Genomic DNA, 17,995 nt, shown 5'->3' with positions numbered 1-17,995 from the left:
ATACATATAACATATAACTATTCTGATCCAAGTTCAAAAGTATCCAATACGACCCATAAAGCAACAGCAGAAGAAGAAAAATAAGACACAATAAAACAGATGAAGAAGAAGACACCGACCGTCTGACGGCCTGTTTCTATCCAATCAGCTGTGTGGGAACGTTTCAGAGAGCGAGTGGTGAAACAGACAAAAAAAAAGAAGTCTCAACAGTTTAAATTATACCAAAAAACAGATTCTCCTCGCAGTTTTTAAAGCAGCCTCTGGATTTTGGGAATTAACATTTACATCAAATTTAATGCAAGACGTGCCGAGCCAAATATCTCAGGTTGAACCAGGTGTAACAAAATCACCAGATTCTGGAGAACATCCTGGAAAAGCCGGTCCTGATGTCCGAGGTCTGGTCCTGTGATAAACACAAAGAACACAATATTATCAAAATAATGCACTTATAGTATGCACAGTATGTTCCTGTTTTTGATATTATTATTCATATTGTGATATATTTTATTTTTGATATACTTGATATTTTATCCTACTCTGAGCCCCCGAAACAAAATTGTGTTCCTTGTTCACTTGTTGAACACTGAATGGCGTCTAAAGTCTAAGTCTTGCATGTGATTAACAATCATGAAAACTAACATTTATGTGAAACTCCACGTGTGAAAAGTATATTCTACATGTCAGAAAAGCCAACAATCCACATTGTACATTTTCATTCACGTGAATAAAAAATGTGAAATTGTGATTTCTAATGGAGAGAAACTTGTTTTGTGGTTGTCATGTTTAAACACAGATGTCAGGGTTATATACGGTATATTACATATTTGCATAGATCCATATTCATCTAAGCAGGGAATCGTTTTCCCTCCCGAGCAGCTGATGATCCGGGCCGAGCCGTTCTATAAACATCTCGCCGGTGAGGTCGACACTTACACACAAACATTTGCAGGGTCATTCCGTACAGCAGCACCACATATCGGCAATGCACTCGCAGCACACCATACAGATGCACATCCCACAGCACTCACACAAACTCTCCACACAATCTAGCAAGCAGCACTTGCTTCTGTCCGACTCGTCTCCTCTCTCGGGCTGAGTTTGAATCGTGTCGGGGTGCTGTTCATCCCACTCCTCGCTTGCATATTCTTCCATGATGCTTTGGATTGTTTGACGTAGTGGAGTATAACGGCTTGAGGACGGATGGATGAGATCTGTGAAGAGAAAAATACCATGAATGTTGTGTTTGTGCAACAACAACGTACAGCATCCAGCAACTCGATGCTCTGATTCTGCTTTGTTTGTCGAGAGCCAGCGTGACATCAGTAACACTCTGATTCTTCCTCCTCCTGATGAGAGGTAATCTGTTTTCACCTGCACACCTCTGGAACTTCAATGTCAGGAATGTTTGTGGTTTATACACATATATTTTAGGGTTATATACAGTATATTACATATTACCAGAGGTGGGAGTAGGTCACATATGTGCAGGTCATCAGCAAGTCTCAAGTCTGAACCTTTAAAGTCTCAAGCAAGTCCCAAGTTACTGTGATGAAAATCAAGCAATTCAAGTCGAGCCATAAGGTCAAACACAAAGTCACAGGAGGTTTGTATGAATGTGTTCTTCATATCTGTAGACACATTAAACAGAAGAGGGTGGTCAGTCAGTAATATGATGTAATTGCATAGTTGATCAGTTTTAGAATTTTTTTTCAAACCAATGAATTTATTTATTTCTTTATTTTCTTTTGGACGTGTTTGTTGTATGTTTGCTACTTGCTGTGAAACAAATTGCCCCTCTGGGATAATAAAGACTATTGAACCTTGAACCTACAAGAATAAGATTAGATGAATATTAACCCTGGAACTGCACCATACTGCACAACCTGACAGCTGAGAATATGACTCTCAGGTGTTCCTCCTCCTCCACTCTCTATAAAAGGAAGCTGAAAATCACAGGAAATGTCTGTTCTGTCCTGAAATGTGTGTTTCTCTTCTATAAATCACATTCTACATCTCGGAGGCGACGTCTTGACACATGCGGGCCTCCTTCTCCTTCCAAACGGGGCAGAGCTCCGTGAGAAACAGCAGGAGAGACACACACAACACCTGAGGGAGAAGCAGGTCCGTCGCGGACGTGCACGAAAAAAAAGTGCGTCGCACTGAATGTGTGCAGATACGATGTCGTGTTGGGTTGTGAGCGCGCATAATGCGCGCCTACATTTAAAGTAATAATGGCTCTGTGCGCACTGAGGACGCTATATCTGAAACACACACGCGCTTTGACCAAGACGGTGGCCAAAATCACCCAGACATCATATAATCTTTGAATCCAAATGTGATGATTTTCGGAGGTCCCTCCATGCTGCCTCTCCTCTGACCTCTGCCAGGCTGGCACGCACTGCGTCATACAGTGTCAAAGATCAAAGTATGAAAGTAGGAAAGTAAGACTTTTGAGTCATCTGTGTCAAGTCAAAGTCAAGTCCAGTCTTTCATCAGTGTTAGTCAAGTAAGTCTGGAGCCCCCACCTCTGCACATTACATGTTTTCACCTGCACATCTGGAACTTAAGTGTCAGGAATGTTTGAACTGTGCAGGTAATATTCCTGCCCTGAACACACTTCCGGTATACTTCAGGTTTTTTTTTTTTTTTACAGTGGTTCATATAAAGTACATATAATCGGTCTGTTTCCTACCGTAACTGCCGATCAGTGCAGCCTCAGTTTGGAGAAGCCAGATCCAAAAGCGAATTTTAACCACCTAAAACAAGGCCCACCTAAAAAAACAATCTATATCAGTTCAAGTGTACCTTGTATAGAGAAAATCCACACCGCTTCACATCGCGATCGGACCGCCCTTTCTTTTGGCACTACATTCTCTCAACCGCAGAACCTCTTTATCCCTACGCACTAGCGCAACAGGTGATCTGCGAGCGGCGAGAGGTTTATGTACGCGCCTCTGCTCACTTTCGATAAAAACGAAACTAAATAATTTCAGACACAGACCATAGAACCTACGTATCCCTACGCATTAGCGCAACTGCGTAGGGATACGCAGTGAACATAGTTGCGTATATAAACCTCTCGCCGCTGGCAGATCACCTGTTGCGCTAATGCGTAGGGATATATGGAGTTAGATATGTGTCTTTATTACATGCGAGAAAATAAATGATCTGAGAGAAAAAAAAAATGTTTGAGAGAAAAAGTTTTCACATCAGTAGCAAAAATAGTAATTTTTGAGACTACAACAGTTTTGAGAGAAAGTATTTTCTCATAGAACATAGAAAAAAATAAAAAGAAATGACATTTTTAAAGTTATTTCTGAGAAAAAAATCTCTCAAAATACTTTTTTAAACTCTAAAATATATATTTTTTGCTATCAGTGTGAAAATATTTTCTCTCAAAAAAATGTGTTTCTCTCAAAACGTTTTTCTTCTCTCTCTGAAAAGTCTTTGCTCTCGATGCAGTTTCTTGCTCTCGTGTCAGGATGTTTGCTCTCACTGTGGGTAAAAAATATATATTTGAGAGTTAAAAAAAAGTCTTCTGAGAATTTTAAACATTTCAAATGTATATTTTTTATGTTCTATGAGAAAATACTTTATCTCAAACCGTTTTTTAGTGTCAAATATTATTATTTTTTGCTATTGGTATGAAAACTTTTTCTCTCGAACATTTTTTTCTCTCAGATCATTTATTTTCTCGCATGTAATAAAAACTCAAATCTAACTCCATAGTAGTTCTACGGTTGAGAGAATGTAGTGCCAAAAGAAAGTGCAGTCTGATGGCGATGTGAAGCAGTGTGAATTTTCTCTATACAACGTACACTTGAACTGATACAGATTTCTTTTAGGTGGACCTTGTTTTAAGTGGTTAAAATTCGCTTTGCATCTGGACTCTGTTCACTGCAGTACAAATCTGAGGGTTTTGGCCTGTCGGAGCAGGAGACCTGGTGGAAGTTAACATACACACTAAAGTGAAACCTTTCAGCTCCGCTGCCGTGGCAGAGCTGTAACACAGGACAAGTATCTGGTGGATGAGTGCCAGGGCTGCGTTAAACGCTTTGGGGGAGGGACTGAATTACGTGAGCACGTCTCTTTCAGAAAATCTCTCTACTGTACAACGAAAAATACCCAGATTGATTATATTAGTCTGGATATCGTTTGACCCAAAAATTGAAATTATGATCAAAATTCGAATAGTTGCACAGCCCTAATCTGTGCCATCCAGTGACGGCCCGTTTATTACCACCGACAGGGAATTAGATTCCTGGCATCTGGAGGATATACTGGCATGTTTTTGGGCGCACCTTTTCCATCTCATTCAGCTTTCAAAACTCCATCGCTTTTCAATCATAAGTAATGAAATTCCATCAGGCGACTTGGCCATGAAAGCAACTTGGAACAAGGAGGTGAGAGAGAGAGACGACCATTAAGAGCAGAGAAACACGAGTGGTGGTCTTACCCTTTGCTTTCAGAGCTGCCTCTCCTGTCGGTTTGAATCTCCCTCTCTTTCTCTGTAGAGAAGACTTTCTTTAGAGGACAGGTGTGAACACACACCTCCGCCCTGAAAAGACACCTGCACGCTGTTATGAACAACACGGCCTCGGTTTACAGCCACAGAGCAGGTGTGGATTCAGGATGCAGGTGCATTAAGTCATGCTTATAACGTGAAAACAGAAGATTTTACATATGAAAAATATCTAAAACTTGTATTGTAACAGTAATAGTGTTATAGTAAGCAAGTCTTTGATAAAAATGTTGAATATTCAACAGGATGTAAAGGAATAACAGGTGATGTCATGATTTCTGTGCAGAGTGCTGTGGGGATGTTGTGTTTTTGTATGCTAACCTGGATGTTAGCATTGTCCTGGTGCCCACACTGAAAAGCCTGTGTGATTTTTAAAATGGATTTTGGTGGCAAACTGAAGTTTATGATTCATACGCACAAATGAACACAACATGTGTAATTTTCAAAGCGACATATCATTAAGGAGAATTGAATTGAATGCACATTATCCTTGTTATTGAAAGCTTTATTAAAGTTTTTCATTACTTCAGATGTGTCACAATGTTTTTTTCTCCATCCCACCATCTGGTCATCTCGCTCATATTTCAGGAGAGGATGAAGTTCTTTCTCTGCACATTCGTAAATCACAAGTATTACTAGAAATCAAAATATTACAGTTATTTTACAGCATTCAAAACCTGTCAACTATAAATTTATAACATATGGTTTGACTAATTACTGAAGCATCATGAGCAGTGGAGGTGTAATGGAACAGGAGCAGTCGTCCAAACAATACATATAACATATAACATTCTGATCCAAGCTCGAAAGTATCCAATACGACCCATAAAGCAACAGCAGAAGAAGAAAAATAAGACACAATAAAACAGATGAAGAAGAAGACACCGACCGTCTGACGGCCTGTTTCTATCCAATCAGCTGTGTGGGAACGTTTCAGAGAGCGAGTGGTGAAACAGACAAAAAAAGAAGAAGTCTCAACAGTTTAAATTATAACAAAAAACAGATTCTCCTCGCAGTTTTTAAAGCAGCCTCTTGATTTGGGAATTAACATTTACATCAAATTTAATGCAAGACGTGCCGAGCCAAATATCTCAGGTTGAATCAGGTGTAACAAAATATTACTTCCATTAATGTTGGTTGGAAAAAACACAAAACTCAGTGGTGGACTCAGGATGTTTGAGGGCCCCACGTGTGAGCAGGGGCCCATGAGCGTGAAGGAAGTCCTGATGGATTTATATCGAAGAGAGGGCACTTCACCAGATTCTGGAGAACATCCTGGAAAAGCCGGTCCTGATGTCCGAGGTCTGGTCCTGTGATAAACACAAAGAACACAATATTATCAAAATAATGCACTTTTAGTATGCACAGTATGTTCCTGTTTTTGATATTATTATTCATATTGTGATATATTTTATTTTTGATATACTTGATATTTTATCCTACGCTGAGCCCCCGAAACGAAATTTCCTTCCTTGTTCACTTGTTGAACACTGAATGGCAATAAAGTCTAAGTCTCACATGTGATTAACAATCATGAAAACTAACATTTATGTGAAACTCCACGTGTGAAAAGTATATTCTACATGTCAAAAAATCCAACAATCCCACATTGTACATTTTTCACGTGACATTATTTTGTTTTTACACGTCAAAATTTCAGTTCGCATGACGTGAAAATATTCAAACTCACGTGTGAAATTGTGATTTCTAATGGGTAGAAACTCGGTTTGAGGTTGTCGTGTTTAAACACAGATGTGAGAGTTATATCCTGTATATTATATATTTGCATAGATCCATATTCATCTAAGCAGGGAATCGTTTTCCCTCCCAAGCAGCTGATAATCCGGGCTGAGCCGTTCTGTAAACATCTCGCCGGTGAGGTCGACACTTACACACAAACATTTGCAGGGTCATTCCGCACCGCAGGACCCCAAAAGGACAATGCAATCCCAGCACACCATACAGATGGCCATGCACTTGCACGCAGTCCCCACACAGTCTAGCGAGCAACACGTCCTTTTGTCCAACTCTTCTCCTCTCTTGGGCTGAGTTTGAACCGCGCAGTTTTGCTGTTCACCCCACTGCTCACTTGCAAATCTGTCCATGATGCTTGTTTGACGAAGTGGAGTATAACAGCTTGAGGACGGATGGATGAGATCTGTAATGAGAAAAATACCATAAATGTTGTGTTGTTTTTGTGCCACAACGAGCCCACTCTCAGCCTCTCAGGTGTCACAACAACAACCAGGGCCGGAGTGGGGCCACTTTTCAGCCCGGGAGTTTCAGGCCCAAGACCGGCCCACTTTTTTCATGGTTGAAATTGATAAAATGAGGCAACAGTTCAGCTCTTACTATCATGTAGTTTTTAGTCATAACATGTTTGAAATGTATAGAGGTTAAATATTATGGGCTCTATCTTAACGATCTGAAACGCAAGTATCAAACGCAAAACGCAAGTAGCTTTGTGGGCGGATCTTGACGCAAATCTAAAATGTGTTGGTCTAAAGTAGCTACATTAGTCATAGGTGTGGTTTGGGCATAACGTGCAATAAACCAATCAGAGCGTCATCTCACATTCCCTTTAAAAGCAGGCGCGCTTGTTCCTTGGCGGATTGCTATTATAATGGCGAATTTGCCGGGTGCACGCCAGGAGCGGTTCACGGCCGAGGAGACCGACGTTTTCGTCAGGGCTGTAAAAGACCGCGAAGTGGCATTGTATGGGGATGGGAGAAATCCATCCAAATTAGCTTTGGTTAAACGGGCGTAGGAGGAAATTGCCACAATTGTTTCTAAGGCTGGCATCCCCAGGACATCGCACCGGGCCTCGGGAGCAGTGCACGGGCAGAGCAGTGCGCAACGGCCAGCTGAGGAGGGAGCAGGACAAACACCAGGGTGCCGAGGATCCAGACCCACTACACGCTGTGGCAGCATTGTCAGACCGGACCGCACTGTCCGGGATGCAGCAAGGTATTAATGCCCGTCTTGACCGGGTGGCGATGTTGCTGCGGCCTCTCAGGCGCATCGCCTCAAGTCTGCAAACGCACCACCTGCTCCTGTTGTGCCCCTTCCTCCTCCTCCCCCAACTCCAACTCCGACCACTCGCTCCACTAGGAGCACATCGCGCATTGCCACGGCTACGGCGGGCGCGTCGCATATCAGTGGGAAAAATAATTAGTTCTTCTGTTTAAATCTTTTCAACTTTTTTTTGTATGGTTTGCAAAAACGGGAACTGCTTCATTGTAGATGAGAGAAGCAAAGTGTATGCACGTTGAGCACACGCTACATTATGGCCAAGCATGCGCCCTTAAAATAGCATCTGAATAAGCGCCACTGAATTTAGACTAGGTTTTTCCTGGTCTGTTGCGGAATTGTTTTCTGAAACAGCAATATAGCACCAGTGAACGTTTGCGCTGGAACACGCCTCCTCTTTTTGCTGAACCGCCCCCAAGAGCGCAAGTTCATTCCCTAATTTAAGGACGTGCGTCTGTGGAGGGAAAATTCCAATGTGCGCCGAATGCAAAATAGGAATTATACAAGCACCAGTGTACAAAGTCAATTGCGCTGAGTGCAAGATAGAGCCCTATGTCACCAAGTTAACAAAAAACAGTAGCCCATTTCACATAAAACGATATGCCCGCTTAAAATTTAAACATTTGAAATAAAAAGTTGTATAATCATTCTTCCTTACAGAGAGGCATATTGCACAGTTGTTTTGGTCTATACTTGCAAACTGCAAATAGCACCAACAGTATCTACAGCATCAATAGCCGCCTAAGCAATGCACTGGTTTCTGCAACTTTGTCTATCACTTTGTCATTGTCTATAGACATAAGGATTTCCTTCTCTGTGCACATTAGCATGAAAGCCTCCATGTGGTCCTGTGTCATTGAGCTTCGTAGCCTATTTTTGACAAACGTTAAGGTTGAGAAGCTTCTCTCACAGGCAACCTGAGTGATGGAAAGTGTCAACAGAAACTTATATGCCAGCCCAATCACATGGTAAGCATCTCTGAGGAGGTTATACTGTGAGAGGATTTGATGTACACAAATGGCACAGTTTTTGCAGGAAGAACAGGTCCTGCTCTCAAGTTCCATCTCTGGTTCCATATGTGACCGTCCACCAATATCCTCCTGACCATTCTCCATCTTACAACCTGTCCTGACAGTGTAACTTTCAGGCAGGGACTTCTTCAGTCTCTCCCACTGGGATGCCAGGCTAGAAAGCTCAGCATGTAATGTGCTAACAGTAGCTCTGTCATCAAGCTAAGCAGACATTTGCTGATTTCCTGAAGCGCTAAGTTGGGGAGCCCACTTGCCTTTATTTCAGGAAAGTTTTTAGACAAGCAAAATCTGAGGCAAGTTTTGCATTTGCTGAAAACCTCCTATTGATGCCACCTGCCAGTGTCCAGAATGACATTATGGACATTCACCTCAAAGGCAGCATCAGGTGAGGCTACTGTGTCATCATCTGAAAGCTCTCCTGGCATTCTTTTCTTTTTTCGGACACGCTTCTCTGGAAGTGCAGTCTGCACAGCTAGCTCACAGTTTGCTCACTTGCAGCTTTTCATTGGCCCAATTCACAAACTCATCAGCTGCTCCTTTCACTCCCTCAAAGTCCCTGACATATTTTTTGAGGTTATCCTCTGTCCCCTTAACCAGATGCTGAGCTGTCACGATATCCATACCGTGTGTCTGTAGGTACTTGGAGAGGGGGGACGTATGTTGGATAATGCGGAGGAAGGTTTGAGCAGTGCGGGTAATCTCATATTTCTGAAGATTTCCAATGTATCCCTTTGCTTTGACCCTCACTGTTGGCTTCATACTCCCATCTCCCCAAACAGATGCTAGGGTCAGCAGCAGGTCAACATATAATGCATCCTGGGGATTACCAAAACACCCAAAGACTTCAATGAGAGCCTGATCCTTAGCCCACCACCTTGTTTCCCCTATTGGGCACAGTCTCCTGTGACGTTTGTCCTCACTTGTCTCTTCCCACCTCTGCATATGCTTATATGACTCTTTGAGGAGAACTCCCACTTCATTAAGCAATGAAAAGAGAGATGCATTTCTGTAACACTGCTCCCTAAAACATGCTGGGTTATTTCATCAACCCAACTGCTGGGCTATGAAATGTGTAACCCATTTTGGGTCATTATATGGGTTTTGAGTTACTATTAGGGTTATTTTGTGCAACCCATGCATTGGGTTAAATACAGTTGGGTTATATACAGTCTATGGTTAAAATCCATCAACCCAACAAACATCAGTTGACCCAGCACTTGGATGTTTATGCTTTGAACGTCAACACATCACATGTCATCACGCCGACTTCTCCCGTCCTCCACCACGAAGCACCGAGCGGCAACCCGACAGATCATCCTCGCCGCTGCGAGCCAAGTTGAAGGTTTGTGCACACTACATATCTAATTCACATTGTCTGTCTTGCGTTACGTATTAAAGTAGTATCTTTATATTGTCGTTGTCATGAAAGCACATACGGATGCAGTTCATCTGTTTGGTTTTAGCCACTCACCAAATGAATTAGTGAAACGCCCATAATGCCCGCAGGCTTTTGGTCATGTTTATTGAGTTAGCCAGCTAGCTCGCTGGTTCGCTAGCCTGGCAGCCGGCAGCTAGCGGGCTAATTATCCGGCTGGTTTGCTCGCCAGCCCAGTACTTCACCAACTAGCCGATTTGCTGGGTGCGCGCAAGCTAACTAACAGGCTAGTTCATCGGTAGTTGCATTGCTAGAATACATGTAAGTTGCAGCAGGTGCAAATGCCAAACACACAGAACAATACAGTGATTGTGATTTTTCACTGTATGTCACCCACTTGTGGTTGGTACCATGCTTGAGCACTGTGAAAAACTTTAGCCAGTAGAGGGTGTTTTGTGGGCTGCTGAGGATGGTAACTGAAAAACATCTCTAGATCCTGTGGTTGAGGATGAGCAAAAAAATCTAAATGATCAGCCTCTTCATCTACACTAGCATCTGCCTGAGTAGGGATGGGTACCGAATTCCCCCCGAAGTACCGAGTATCGATTCACGTGAAGTCAACCTGAACGCACCTTCACGGGCGTCAGTTAGAGTGGAAGTCGCGGCGACGGCAGTGGACGCAGAAGAGCGTGATTACGTGATTACTTCCACTCCGTCTGAGAGAGTATTCTCACATACCTGCAAACTTGTCGCTTTTCTGCGACAATCGCCGTTTTCTTCGTCAATTGAGTCATTCACGTGAATCGCGTAGAACCAGAGGTATGGACGGGACATGGACTGAACGTAAAGTACGTTGCATTCTCTGTCAGAAAGACAACGAATTTGTCTTCAAAATAAGAGCTTTACATTGCACCCCATTGGAGTTTGGAACTGGGTTCTTAGCGGGGGGCTTTTAATTTGAAAGTAGCGACCGGTAGTAGCTTGCCGCTACAACAACAATCGGACAACGAAGACAGCTACAGAGACCGAGGAGACGCTAGCATGTCCTGGATCTCAGCAGCTGTCCAGTTGCTCATCTTGACGTCCGCGGATGAAGTGATGGACTGACTGCTGTGATCAGCTGTTTCCTGGTTTTGAAACTCCCTGGCTGTGGGTCGCACCAGAGACATATATACATAGACGCCTCATTGAGCGCTGGACCGTACGTCGACGTCGCCGCCATATTAAAGGAGGCAGCTCAGCCTCGTGAACTGATATGTCCCGAGAGTCAATGAAGTGAACTTTAGAAAGCTCACTTCTACAAAGTTCCATAAGTTAATGCCTCTCATTTACACATTCACACACGTACGGATATATTCAGGAAACAGATACGAACCAAAACAACATAACGCTCTCTGATGATTATAAACATTAACTACTTCTTATATGTTCAGTCTACAGGTCCGCACCAAACCACAATATGTATTTTTATAATGTTTTTACAAGTGTTTATAGCTGCTAATGTATGTAACGCCGTTACTGTGATGATACATGACAGTTAAATATTTAATCTGTGTCTATAATAACCAGATCCTGACATGTAAATGTGACATCTTTCTACCATACTGTCAACTTGTTTAATTAAATTTAAGTTTAAATAACTGACTTCATAATATATGAATCAGAATCAGAAATACTTAATTGATGTCCGACGAGAAACTGCAGAGTTACAGATGCTCCCATTCAAAGTCAAGAATATGCAGAAAAATACTACTACTAATAATAATAATAATAATTATTATAATAATTAAAACTATATATGGTGCATATCTATAATAGTAGCCCACTGCAACTTTACTCTTTTTTTACTATGATTAAATGTTATTTTATACATTATTATATGTTATAATGTTCTTTCATGGAGTATATCTCTATTCTGCTGAAAAAAAGAAAGCAGGTTCACTGCTGCTGCAGTTTCTTATCTTGATTTGCAGACTTTGTTAATTTTTTGTGGTTTGGTTCTTGAATGGGTGGTTTGTTTTAGTTTCTAATGTGAAAAATGTTATAGTTATTTATTTTCACTATTTATTTTCAAGTTATTTACTTTCCCCCACACACATTTTTCTCAAGTAAAGTTGAGAAAGTTGAGAAAGTTTTACGTTGGAGTTCCTTGATGTTATTGAGAAATAAATATTCAAAATTCATAAGTTTTGACTATTTTTCAAATATATAAAATAACTTTAATTACCACACATATATACGCAAAAAAGTACCGAAAACAGGTACCAATATATACCAGTACCGATTTGCAGGCACCGAGTATCGGTACCGTATCGGTCACATATGAAAGGTACCCATCCCTATGCCTGAGCCTCTGGGATCTTCTGCTGGGCTTCTGCTGTCTCCCTGGGTATGATCTCACTATCTCTCTCTCAGCATCTGACTCATCTGTGTTGCATGGCAATTTAAAGGCAGAAGGGCACAGACACTGTGATGTCATGACTGCATTTATGCTGCACAATGAACTCTGTTTAGTCTAGCATACCTCATATTCATATTTGTACATGGGCATTTATATGTCTAATTAGCAAAAGAAAGTGACCTTGATGAGAGGAAGCAGTAAGAACGTTTGGGGCAACGCTCAGCCCGAGCAGCTCAGGTGGTGGTGGTTTACATTTAAAATGGAAATTAGATAGATAGAATTACTTTAGATAGAATTACTCTAATGATCCCAGACTGGGAAATTATTTAATAATCCATTTTTATTTAAGAAGACTTTTCAGCATATTTTGGAGCTGTTAAAGCATGTCATTTTATTGTGAAGGGCAAGTAGTACGGTCCTGAATGTGTTGATCAAACTAGAGGTGGATTTCATCGTTCGATGTCGAGATTCAGTTCCCGTCGGTCAGTTCGGCAGGATGACTCGTTCATGTAGTTCGTTCGTTCGTTCGTTCAGTCGCACTTCCGGTACGACGTTTAGCGGTGAATTATGTAATGCACAGTTCTCAGCTCCTTATTCTCAAACGATCGTGCTAACGGTCAACATAACACTGTAGTTCAAGGCAAATAGAAAGCTGCAACTTCATGATCATGTGCACTCCTAGACAACACAACAGTTAGCAGCTAACAGCTAAAGCTGGCGAGCCAAGAATGAGTGACTGACTGAACGAGAATGACAGGAGAGGAATCAGTGAATGAAAGAGAACGAGAGCTCCTAGACCCAGCATACGATTGGCTGGCTCTCAGTCCTCCTCACCAATCTGATAACTAAACAGTGAAAAACACAGCGACTGGTCTGTGAGAACGAATGAACGAACGAACGAACGAGAGAGAAGTGAAACGGGGAATCAGGTCAGTTCGTTCGCGTTAAAGAGTCGTTCGTTCGAACTGATTCGTTCGCGACCGAGCCATCACGAGGTCAAACTGGTCCAGTAATGGGCCGCTGCGGATGCAGAGATTTCATTTTAACCAAGCAAGAACACACCTGACTCGACATATTCAATCAACTGAATTGTCATCACACAGTTGATTTGTTGGATCAGGTGTGTTCTTGCTTGGTTGGAACGAAAACCTGCAGCCACAGCGGCCCTTTACTGGATCAGTTTGACCGGGGTGTCTGACTAGGGCCAACAGTAGCACGCAGCTAATTCACCGGTGTTCGCGTCCTTTTGACAACTCTTTTCAACACAAAGATACATTAGGCCGTTAAAACCATTTATACCATGGTCTGGAGGAATACTCGATTCTGATTGGCTGCAGGGTGTCCATTAACTCCTGTTTATGGACACCTCGTCGGGCATTATCCCTTACATATATGTTACAAAGATAAGAAGGTAGACTTTAGTTTTGCCCCATTAAATTAACTCAAAACATTACACCATCATTTATATTAGGTTCAACAGAAAGTTTGATCAAATTTAGCCAAAACTGTCCGACTGGTGACACAGATCCATTCTTTGATCTCTGTTTACCAGCGGCCACTTGTGTCTGTCCTCTCCTAAAAATATCTGTGAGCTTGGCACATTTGGCAGCACCCTCCTCCAACGCCTTCCTTTTCCTCAATCTGGCCTTTTCAGCCCCTCCTGGCCTCTTCCTACCTTCCATAGTTACTAATGCTTATAGCGACGGCAGCTTGGATATCGGTAGCTGATTGCCGGTAAAACTATTTGGAAAACAACGGCTTTATGGACCCAACCAACTCTATTTGAGACGGGGGGGTCACCCTCAGATGGTACAACCCATCTATTGCCATGCAGAGGTTGCGCTGTCGGGTAGAGGCTGCGGTGTCACTGCACTTTAAGAGAAGATTAAAATAAAAAAATATACATTTTTTTTCCCCTGACCGGCCTAGAAGTGAAGTGAAAGGGAAGCGGCCCACCTGGAATTCTCCCGAATCTCCCGATTACCCACCCCGGCCCTGACAGCAACGTACAGCATCCAGTTACTCGATGCGTGGGGTACTTCAGCGTCAGGAATGTTTGTGGTTTATACACAGATATCAGGGTTATATACAGTCAGTGTTGGGAAGATTACTTTGGAAATGTAGTTGGTTACAATTACAAGTTACCCTGTTGAAAATGTAATAGTAGTGTAACTATTTCAATTACTTTCTCAAAGTAATGTAACTAATTACATTTAATTACATTATGATTACTTTTCTTAATTTTGAATGAAATCTCTCAACTGCTAACCATTTTCACATTTTAAGACCTATAGTGTTATAAACCTTTCAGTTCAAAGGTTTAACCATATATTATGAGTCTGACCTTCGGCCTGTACTGAAGGAGGCTCACTTCCTCACTAAATGGAGCGACAACGGGCTGAATTCAGCCAAGAGGAGCAGGTTGTTTTAATGGAGAGAGTATGAGCGATACAAAAAAGCCTGATCACGGCCTGAAGCAACAGTGTTGCTGCAAATATGACAAGAGGAGGCTGATTTTAATTTCTGACAGCTCTACATTGAGCTGCTTTTAAATATGAAGCTTTAGAGCAACAACAACTGTTGTTTTAAACTGTGTTTTAGATTGTTTTCATATATTTCACTGATCGCAATTATAAAATGCCAGTGTGTGTTTTATTGAAAGCGAGGCTGGTGTGCGTATGAAAATAGGTTACAGTGGGTTTTTTAGGTGCTGTAGCTACAAGCACATCTCATGTTGTCTCTGTACAAAGACCTTTTTAAATGTGAGAAAACAGAGTAGACCTACTCAAGATTTGTGTTTGGGCAACACATAACAGGTAAAACAATTAATATATTCATGGCCACATTAAGTTAAAGTATCTGTCCTGCTGCGAGCACACAACTTCTTTCAGTGGTGACTGTATATAAAGTAAATAGGCGACAGCCTAATAAATGACCTCCTGACGCGAGTCGGATCAACAGCTGAGCAGCGTATCCCCTCAGCTGAACATCTGTAGAGACGCTCAGAGAGAAAGTAACCAGCAGCGGATCAGCGCGATCTCTCCCTCCGTACAAATGTTCCCTTCTGATCCAGCTCCACTGGACTTTCAAAGTAAAGGTGACGCCAGCTGTAAATGAGTTAAATAGTGAAACAGTTGATTTTATGATTAAACTCTGAACAGAACCTGGTCGGGACCAGGTTATGAGCTAAGCATAAGTTACCGTGGTGATGTAGTCGGGTTAAAAGAGAGCCACCTTTGTAATACAGGGAAGCCTGGCTTCTGTCTGTAGGAAGTGTTTTTAGTATTTCCAGCCCAGGAACATCTTGTGCGCCGCCGACACTGTTGCTGCTGACTCTGACTGCCGCCGTACGGTTTGTCGGTTGAGTCGAATGGCACATGACCAGAGAGAGCCAATCACAAGCGTCAGTTTTGGAAGGAGCATGTTGATATGAAAAAAACTAAAAACAAACATGAATCCAGGGGGGCGAAAAACTATTTGATAAATCCGAGCTTTTGCGGCGATTTTTCAAATGTAACTTAAGTTGTAATCATTGACATTTCCAAAAGCAACTGTAATTTAATTACATATTTTCTCCCAGTAATGTAACGGATTACAATTACGTAAATTTTGTAATTAAATTACGTAACGTCGTTACATGTAATTCGTTACTCCCCAACACTGTATACAGTATATTACATATAGTAAGTCACATACGTGCAGGTCATCAGCAAGTATCAAGTCTTAACCTTTAAGTTCAAACAAGTCACAGGAAGTTTGTATGAATGTATTCTTCATATCTGTAGACACATTAAACAGAAGAGGGTGGTCAGTCAGTACTATGATGTAATTGCATAATTTTTTTCTTTTGGACGTGTTTGTTGTATGTTTGCTAGTTGCTGTGAAACAAATTGCCCCTATAGGGTGATAATAACGACTCCTGAACCTTGAACCTACAAGATGAGATTAGATTAATATGAACCTTGGAACTGCACCATACTGTACTGTAACACATTCTCGGAACACACTGCCAGCTCATGTCAAAAACTGATTAAGCCAACCTTTAAAAAGATCCTTAAACAGTGGTTTCTACCTTTTGTATGGATTTTAACCTTTATGTGAATCGGGATTTATTTTGTGTAAAATTTCTACATGTTTTCTTTTTCTCTCTCCCTCGTTTTTTTTTTTTTTTTTTTTTTAGGGTCGTGGTGTATTGTTTGTATGTTTTGTAATACCTGCCTTAGGACGACAGATGAAATTTAGCAGTTATGCTAACTCTGGCATATTAACATTGATGCTCTTTGGTATGTTAATTAATATGCATTGTCCTAATCAAATAAATAAATAAATAAACCTGACAGCTGAGAATATGACTCTCAGGTGTTCCTCCTCCTCCCCTCTTTATAAAAGGAAGCTGAAAATCACAGGACATGTCTGTTCTGTCCTGAAATGTGTGTTTCTCTTCTATAAAACACATTCTACATCTCGGAGGTGACGTCTTTACACATGCGGGCCTCCTTCTCCTTCCAAACGGGGCAGAGCTCCGTGAGAAACAGCAGGAGAGACACACACACATTTAAAATAATGGCTCTGTGCGCACTGAAGATGCTATATCTGAAACACACACACGCTTTAACCAAGACGGCGGCCAAAATCACCCAGACATCATATAATTTTTGAATCCAAATGTGATGATTTTCGGAGCTCCCTCCATGCTGCCTCTCCTCTGACCTATATATATATATATATATATATATATATATATATATATATATATATATATATATATATATATATATAGTGTGAAAGAAAGAAAGAAAATCCAAGACTTTTGAGTCATCTGTGTCAAGTCCAAGTCAAGTGCCAAGACAAAGTCAAGTCCAGTCTTTCATCAGTGTTAGTCAGTCTCAGTACGTCTGGAGCCCCCACCTCTGCACATTACATATTTCCACCTGCACATCTGGAACTTAAGCGTTATGAATGTTATGAGCGTTTGAACTGCGCAGGAAACATTCCTGCCCTGAACACAATTCTTTAAAAGGATACTTCAGGTTTTTTACAGTGGTTCATATAAAGTACATATTTATACTCGGTCTTACCGTAATTGCCGATCCTTGCAGCCTCAGTTTGGAGAAGCCAGATGCAAAAGCGAATTTTAACCACCCAAAACAAGGCCCACCTAAAAAAAAATCTATAGGCCTGTCAGTTCAAGTGTACCTTGTATAGAGAAAATTCACACTGCTTCACGTCGCCATCGGACCGCCCTTTCTTTTGGCACTACATTCTCTCAACCGCAGAACCTCTTTATCCCTACGCATTAGCGCAACAGGTGATCAGCGAGCGGCGAGAGGTTTATGCACGCACCTCTGCTGACTTTAGATAAAAACGACACTTAATAATTAATAGATCGTAGAACTTCCGTATCCCTACGCAGTTGCGCTGATGTGTAGGGATACGTAGGTTCTATGGTCTATTAATTATTAAGTTTTATTTTTATGGAAAGTGATCAGAGGTGCGCACATAAACCTCTCGCCGCTCGCAGATCACCTGTTGCGCTAATGCTTAGAGATAAAGAGGTTCAACATGGAGTTAGATATGTGTCTTTATTACATGCAAGAAAATAAATGATCTGAGAGAAAACTAAAATGTTTGAGAGT

General features: G+C 41.6%; 2 long non-coding RNA genes across 4 annotated transcripts; both read right to left on the bottom strand.

The window, feature by feature from the left end:
• Nucleotides 1-200: 200 nt before the first annotated feature.
• On the bottom strand, nucleotides 201-2,864 carry LOC115570732 (uncharacterized). 2 transcript variants are annotated; one of them, XR_003981806.1, is made up of 3 exons: nucleotides 2,806-2,864; nucleotides 934-1,211; nucleotides 201-403 (listed from the first exon to the last, which is right to left on the bottom strand). It is a non-coding gene; the product is annotated as an uncharacterized LOC115570732 (long non-coding RNA). The 2 variants fall into 2 exon arrangements; XR_003981805.1 differs by having other exon boundaries at nucleotides 2,693-2,853.
• A 2,145-nt stretch (nucleotides 2,865-5,009) lies between these two features.
• Nucleotides 5,010-17,517, bottom strand: LOC115570731 (uncharacterized). 2 transcript variants are annotated; one of them, XR_003981803.1, is made up of 3 exons: nucleotides 17,438-17,517; nucleotides 6,415-6,680; nucleotides 5,010-5,832 (listed from the first exon to the last, which is right to left on the bottom strand). It is a non-coding gene; the product is annotated as an uncharacterized LOC115570731 (long non-coding RNA). The 2 variants fall into 2 exon arrangements; XR_003981804.1 differs by lacking the exon at nucleotides 17,438-17,517 and adding an exon at nucleotides 10,697-10,720.
• Nucleotides 17,518-17,995: the final 478 nt, after the last annotated feature.

This window comes from Sparus aurata, chromosome 20, assembly GCF_900880675.1.
Source record: "Sparus aurata chromosome 20, fSpaAur1.1, whole genome shotgun sequence".
Classification (NCBI taxonomy): domain Eukaryota; kingdom Metazoa; phylum Chordata; class Actinopteri; order Spariformes; family Sparidae; genus Sparus; species Sparus aurata.
The sequence above is the reverse complement of the archived record's forward strand: the minus strand, read 5'-3'. Positions and strand labels throughout refer to the sequence as shown.